The following is a 7,769-nucleotide window of genomic DNA, read 5'->3' on the forward strand; positions in this document are numbered from 1 at the left end:
GACATACACAAAAACACTACCAGAAAAAAGAAGAAAAGAAACAGACAAAACAAGAAGCTGATGAAAAACTGAGAGTGGAAACAATTCAATCTCAAAGTCAATGAGTTTTTTCTATTCTCTCATTCAACAACAATCAATACAGAAGTCTTCTATGACTTCTGGTCACCAAGTGGTAGTGTGTGGACTTCTCCTTGCCAGCCAGCAAGCAATTTGTCTGACAGTGGATACCAGCTAGGTGTTCTCTAATTCATTCAATTCCACTATCTGCCTGGAGATGCCTCAGATCCCTCAGCCAGAGGGCTCAGTCCCACACGACTGCCTCCCCCTTCAGATGCCAACTGCAAGCCCTGAGTTGTTTCACCTGTCCATTTGACCCACTGGCTATGAATCAGGGATGCCATGACCCCTCCCTGGGTTCAAATAATTTGCTGGAGGGGCACATAGAACTCAGAAAAAAACTTACACATGTGTATTTACCATGGTTTATTATAAAGGATATTACAAAGGATACAGATGAAGAGATGTGTAGGGCAAGGTATGGGGAAAGGATGCGGAGCTTCCAGGCCCTCCTTGGATGTCACCTTCCAGGAACTTTCACATGTTCAGCTATCTGGAAGCTCCCTGAACCCTGTCCTTCTGGGTTCTTCATTATATAGGCGTGATTAATTAAACTACTGGCCATTAGTAATCAGTTTAATCTTCATCCCCTGTTCCCTTCCTGGTGATTGGAGGGTAGAGCTGAAAGTCCCAATCCTCTAATCTTACCTTGGTCTTTTAAGTGACCAGTCCCCATCCTGAAGCTACTGAGGGCTGCTAGCCACCTGTCAATTGTTAGCAAACAAAAGACATCACTTTGAAGAGCCCAAGGGTTTTAGGAGTTGTATGCCAGGAAATGGGGTTGAAGACCAAAATACACTTCACAATATCACAAAAAACCTACACAGGAAATGTCATCTCCACTAAGGAGATGAAATCTCCTGCTTTGTTTTGTACTTTCCTGGACTGTGCCTGCATTCTAAGCCAATTGGCAGGAGGATAAAGAGAAAGAGAAAAAGAAGCAACAGGGTTTGGCCTATCCTCTTAGGACTACAGCTCCTTCAACAGCAGAAGAAATCCCAAGAGGATTAGCCTCCTGTAGCCCCTAGGTGATTGCTATTGCTACTATCATAACTGCAGAATTAGAGCACCAAGAAAACTGGGGTTTTCCCCCACTTTCTCTGGGTGTCAGGAGGTCCTTTTTTTGCTCCCCAAACAAGAGGAGCTACACGACAATTTCTCACAAAGCTTTGTCTCTTGGCACCTGTATCCATGTCTAGGTCTTGTGATGTCTTCAGAGATACCAGAGGAAACAGCATGGGAAAGTCATGCCTGCTTGGTGACACTTCAAATATTCATCTTTGTTCCCAATCCACCTGCCACTCTTTACTTTTCAAAGTCCTCCCTGCATTCTGGCTAAGTTTTGTAGGAGACACAGAATAAGGGATTCAGTAGGAGAGATAGGGTGAAGGATTCTTACTCCATTTTACCCTGAACTGGGCCCTGACCCATTAATTTTATACTTGCTCAATTTTTCATTCAAGTAGAAAACAAAAGCAATATGCTGTAGTTTCCATAAAAATTCATAATGTCAATCATGAAATACAAGTGTGTGCTAAGGTTTGAATGTGTCCCTCAAATTTCATGAGATGGATATGTAATCTCTCTGCCCTCACAAACGGTTCAGTGTTGGCTTGCCCTGTGACTGGATTAGAGGATTAACAAGCACTCTGTCCTCATGAATGGATTAATGTTGCTATCACAGGAGTGGCTTAGTTATCTCAGGAGTGGCTTTGTTATACAATATACAAGCAAGCTCTGTCTCTTGCTCTCTTGCCATGTGATGCCCTCTGTCATGTTATGATGCAGCAAGAAGACCTTCACCAGATGCCAGTGCCACACCTTTGGACTTCCCAGCCTCCAGAACCATGAGCTAAATAAACTTTTCTTTATAAATTGCTCTGTCTGTGGTATTCTGATATAGAAGCAAAAAACAGACTAAGATAGTGTGTAACTACCTATCTGGGAGGGAAAAGAAGAAGGGAGGAAGTTTAAATATGCTGATTTCCTTATCTTTCCTAAATAGATAAGCTGATTTATGAAAACATACCATTTAAAGAGGCTAAAACATGGGGAAAATCCACAGAAGGCTAATAACTGTGATTACCTGAGGAACACTAGGTGGCAGGGGAGCAGGAGACTTTTCACTGAACTAACTTCAGAGAAGGAAAGTTTTGAGTGATGTGAATGTATTACACTAAAAAAGAAAAACAGTGGGAAAACAGGCGTACAGGCTTGCCCATTAAGAGAATTCTGCACAAGTGCTTCTCGCTTGTATTTTAGAAGAAATATTTTTGATAAGGTTGTCACATGTAGTCTCTAACAATTGGGAACTAATTGATGGGCACAGAGAGATTTAAAGGTCATTGGAAATCAAGAAGGGAGTCGAGAGTAGGAGGGCAGGGGTAAAAACCTACCTAATAGGCACAAAGAACACTGGGTGATCGGAAGACACTTACACAGAAAGGTATCCATGTAACAAAAACATTTGTACTCCCTTAATATTTTAAAACTAAACAAGAAGGAACATTGCCATTCCCATAGCTCTAAGCTATAATTAAACCATCAATTACTAACAAATATAGAACCTCTCCTTGAAAAGATATTCTTTTAAATAACTTTAAAGTGGAAATCAAAACTAAAATGGCAGATTTCTAGAAGATAACAACATGAAGTGTTACCACCACACTATATATCAAAAGCTGTAAGATACAAATAAAACAGTGCTTATGGTAAACTTAATCTAAAATATCCATAGGAAAGAATAAAATAAGTGAATCAAGCAGCCAAGATAAAATTTACAGGAAATAACAACAGAACAATCCAAAGTAAACAAGAAAATGATAATGAATAACAGCAAAAATAAAAAAATAAAATAAAATGAATAAATAAATAAGCAAGCAAACTGAAAAATGAAAAACTGAGAATCAGAAAAAATATAAAAATGAAATATATAAAATGAAAGAAAATATAAATTCACAAAATAAAGGATGTGTTAAAAGAATTGCAAAAGGCATAATTAACATTGCAAATAATTTTTAAAATTTGTATCACATGAAAGTAGGTCAAAATGAAAAAAAATTATAAAAAGAACCTAAGACGTAAAAAAAAAAAAAAAATCTAAATGGACCAATTGTCATGGGAAAAAAAAATACCAAATAGAAAAAACTGGCAAAGAGCTGCCTTCCCCCAAGCTTGAGAAGAGTTTCCCACTTGAATTTCACCAAACATTTAAGTAAAAGATAAATCCAAATAAGGAAAGTTTCCTACTATAATCCCACTACAACATTAATAGGAAAAAAAGCAAAATTAAATAAAACTCTAAGAGAAAATTTAGATCAATCTCACAATATTGATGACAAAATTCTAAACAATGATTCAGAATTTAGTACCAACTAAAAAAGACATTAATTCTGGGACTTCAAACAAAGTACAATAGGAAATACATTAATATAATTCACTGTGTATATAGATCCAATGAAAAATCACACGGTCAAACTAATAAATGCTAAAGACATATTCAATAAACTTTCAACACCACAGTTCTGTAATAGAATAAGAATAGCTTAAATCTTCTCAGTTTCTCCTAAATTTATTTTTAAATTTAACATGATTCTGATTAAAATGTAACCAGTAATATTTTTAGAATTAGGAAGCTAGCTTTAAAATTCTCTGGAATAACATACATTCAAGGTTAACCAGGAAAAAAGTTGAAAATGAAGAGTATAAAAGAAGGAACAGTTTTAGCAGACACTAATTCATTAAAGAAAATAAAAATAGTGTGGTGCTAACATATGAACAGACAGATAGAAGTGAAAGTCTATAAATAAATCCAAGTATATATAGGAATTTTAAATATGCAGTAGCAAGTATTTTAGGTCATTAGGAAAACGATGGATTATTCAATAAAAGTTTTGGGACAATTAGGTGACCATCTAGAAAAGAAGATCTCTATCAATCTCCTTACATTAAAAAAATCCCAAGTGCACCAAAAGTGTAACCATGATAGGCTCCCCTATCACAACATTTCTAGAAAAACCATAGGAGACTTTAAAAAATCAAATCTGAGAGAAGGTAAATGGATCAACAAACTGTGGTATATGTACACCATGGAATACTATGCAGCCATAAAGAAAGATGGAGACTTTACGTCCTTCATGTTCACATGGATAGAGCTGGAAAATGTTCTTCTTAGCAAAGTGTCACAGGAATGGAAGAAAAGGTATCCAATGTACACAGCCCTACTATGAAATTAATTTATAGCTTTCATATGAAATCTATAACCTAATAACAGCCTAAGTATATGGGGAGGAGGGAGGGAGAAGGGAGGGGGGAATGGGTGGAGGGAGGGTAATTGGAGGGATCACTTCTATGGTTTATCTTACAAGGGTACAAGTGAATCTTTCTAAGAGTAGAATATGATTGTCTTAACACAATAACTAAGAAAATGACATGTAGGCTATGTTAACCAGTTTGATGAAAATATTTCAAATTGTATATGAGAAAACCACACTGTACCCCAGAATTGCATTAATGTACATAGTTATTATTTAATAAAAAAAATCTGAGAGAAGGGAAGACATTTTAAAAGCACAATAGAAGACTCATATGCTGTTTGAGAAAAATATTGGCAACACAAATATCAAAAATTTCTGCATGACAAAAAAATCTGTTAAATTAAAAGGCAACTGATGAACAAGAAAAGATGTATTAAAGACATATCACAAACGGTTAATCTGTTAGATAAATAAAAGCTCCTATAGATAAGTTTCTAAAAGATAAGTTACCCAAAAGAAAACTGGGCAAAAGTCTCAAAAAGTCATTCCTTAGAAGGTAATCCAAATGTTTCTACACACACACACACACAGAGTGTAGGCTCACTTCAACAAAGTATCATTTGTACCATTTTGTTCTTGGCATACAAGGTTTTCTTATGTTTAGCTCATAATATAATAAGTTAAGAACCTAACCTAGTGTGGGTATGTATCATGAATCTTCAGGTAGTGTTTCAACTTGTTATTTTTACCTTTTTCATGTTTGGCCTAACAGGATCAGGTTGGATGAGGGGTAATTTTCAGACGTGTCTTTTTAGGGGAGAAAACTGATTCTTCTATTTTGCCAAATGCAGGATTTTGTATGTGTTGTATTAAATCAGTAGAATTTTTTTCTTCTTACTATCACATTCAGACTTTAGACTATAAGTTTTTAGAGTTTAAAATGCCATTATGTATTCTCCCTTTTTAATACTTGTGATAAAGGGCAAGGAACTATGGAAGGTGGGTAGCTGGGAGAAGAGGGAGCATAAGTATAGTGAATGAAAAGGCCAGGGAGGGCACAAGAATAAAGTGAAAAATGTAGTAAAAGGCGCAGGCAGCTATCTGTCTGTCCTTCCATCTCAAACATGCCCCTCCATGTTTGAGGGGTGAAGGTTACATCTCACTGCCAATGCCGAGTGCCTCCCTCTCTTTCCTGAGCAGGGCTGGATCCCTCAGCAGCCCCATAATGGTAGCAAGGCAACCCAGGTATCTTACTGGAAGACAAAACAAGATGTACCTTTGTATTTCCTAGCCCCAGAAATTACAGCTACTTTTAATTTTCTTGCTATGCTGTTCAGGCTGGTCTCAAACTCCTAGACTCATGTAATCCTCCCGTTTTGGCTTCCCCAAATCCTGGGATTTATAGGTGAGATGTGCAATTTCTATGATTCTTCTTTTCATAGGCAGAGCAAAGCCATTTTTGAACGTGAATTTCCACAGTGTCATTTTGCAACATTTTTTTTTTTTAAGCACTGGTGTTTTCAGAGAAGGAAAATGCTCTTTAGCCTGTTTCTCCCATATACTGTGATAGAAATATCTCTTGACACTAATAGGTATTCTGAGATACATTTCAATATGTAAATTTTAGTGCAATACATATTTTAGAATAATATTGATTACTTTTTCATCCTCTTATTTCTGTCATTTGGCCTAGCTTAATATGTTTGTGTATGTGAACAAGATTTGGGTGGGTGTATGTATGTGGCATTTGAAAAAAATCAGTCTAATGGTGCTGTGGAGTTTCAACTCATCCTTGTGAAAATTAAGAAGGATGCCATATACTACTCTGCACAATGCCTAGTATGAGGAAGGTCCGGGTTGAGTACGACTATTATTAAAGGGACATCAAAAATCTAAAGAAAGAAATACTATTATTATTCTCATTTTATAGCTAGTAAGTGTTAGAGTCAGTGTTCAAACCATATTTTTCAGATAATGAATCTATTGAAACCATTAAGGGTTTAGAAGTGCAGAAATGTATATTAAGATGAAATTAGGTTGCTTATGTAATGTGATTCTACATGTAGTACTGCACAGCAAGAAAGGAAGATAAACAATATGGTACTATATAGCAAGAAAGGTGGAGAAAAAAATTGTCCCTGATGCTTAGTATTTTTCTCAAAGGATCAAAAACATTACATTCTAACTGATTTTAAAATCTTCCTTTCAGGTTGTCTCTGGACAGTTTTTAGAATGCCTTAGACTTATGGGTATCCCCTCAGTTATATATAAGAAATAAAGCAGAGATTTTTGGTTTTTAAATTTTATTTGTAAGTTGTTGTTTCACAGTCATGGGCACAGGGTTGGTTGAAAGGATTCTTTGGGGGCATTCCTTTATTTCTGGCAGAAAGGTGACTGAACCATTCCTAAAATGGTATATTAACTCAATCTGAAAATCTGTAGGGGAGAAACTCCACAACTTTCATTTGTATTAATTCAGTTTTGGGTTTAATAACTCTGGCTGTTGGGAACACTTTCAATTCCCTTGAGGATACAGGCTTCCAACACAGTGGGTATCATTAGCTTTATCAAAGCAAACACAAATGCAATGAATTGGCCTAGAGAATAGGGATCCAGTCAATCTTCAGATCTTATAGATAATGCCTCTCACAAAACATTACAGATAGTAGATGCCAAATAAATGCTTATTAAATTGAATTGAACTGGAAAGCAGGGAAAAAGTTGTCAGGTTAGCAAAGAGCATCAATGACGTGAAGCTTCACTGCTGTGTCTTACTTGCTCATTTCTTGACATCAATACTTAGATTCGGTTAAAAAAAAATTTAGGTAGAACAAGGAAAATGGTGACTTTTCTATGAAGATCATTCAAGGATTCATTCAACCAATATTTAGGACCTTCCACTGTCCCAGGTTCTGAATATTTTCAATATATGTTTTAAATAGTAATGTGTAACCATAAGAATCTCAGTGGATTCCATGTAAACGAAAAGTTCCTGATATAAGAGTTTAATGAGCTCATGAATGTGGTCACATTCCCTAACTTCAGTAATCACATAATGCCAAGTCCCTTGACAATAACATTAGGTCACCTGCACTTTCCCATCCAGAACCTTAAAGTTAGGAAGTTAACAGTGATTTAAGAAAGACAGTGTGGTTGCTACAAAGAATAATGGACAAGGAATTCAGAAACTAGGCTTGGAAGTTGTGTCATTTCTGTCAAGTCTATTAATTCACAGAATTAGTTTCCCTGCCTGTAAAATAAGATGAATTAGAAAAATGTGTAAGCCTGATAGTCTATAGTATTAAATTAACAGATCTAAATAACTCTAAATTCCAGGAAGAAGGTAAACTCTACATTATGAATCTTAGGTCAACTCCTATTAATGATGCACAAATT

The sequence above is a fragment of the Otolemur garnettii genome, unplaced genomic scaffold (assembly GCF_000181295.1).
Source record: "Otolemur garnettii isolate 467f Iridium unplaced genomic scaffold, OtoGar3 scaffold00026, whole genome shotgun sequence".
Lineage (NCBI taxonomy): Eukaryota > Metazoa > Chordata > Mammalia > Primates > Galagidae > Otolemur > Otolemur garnettii.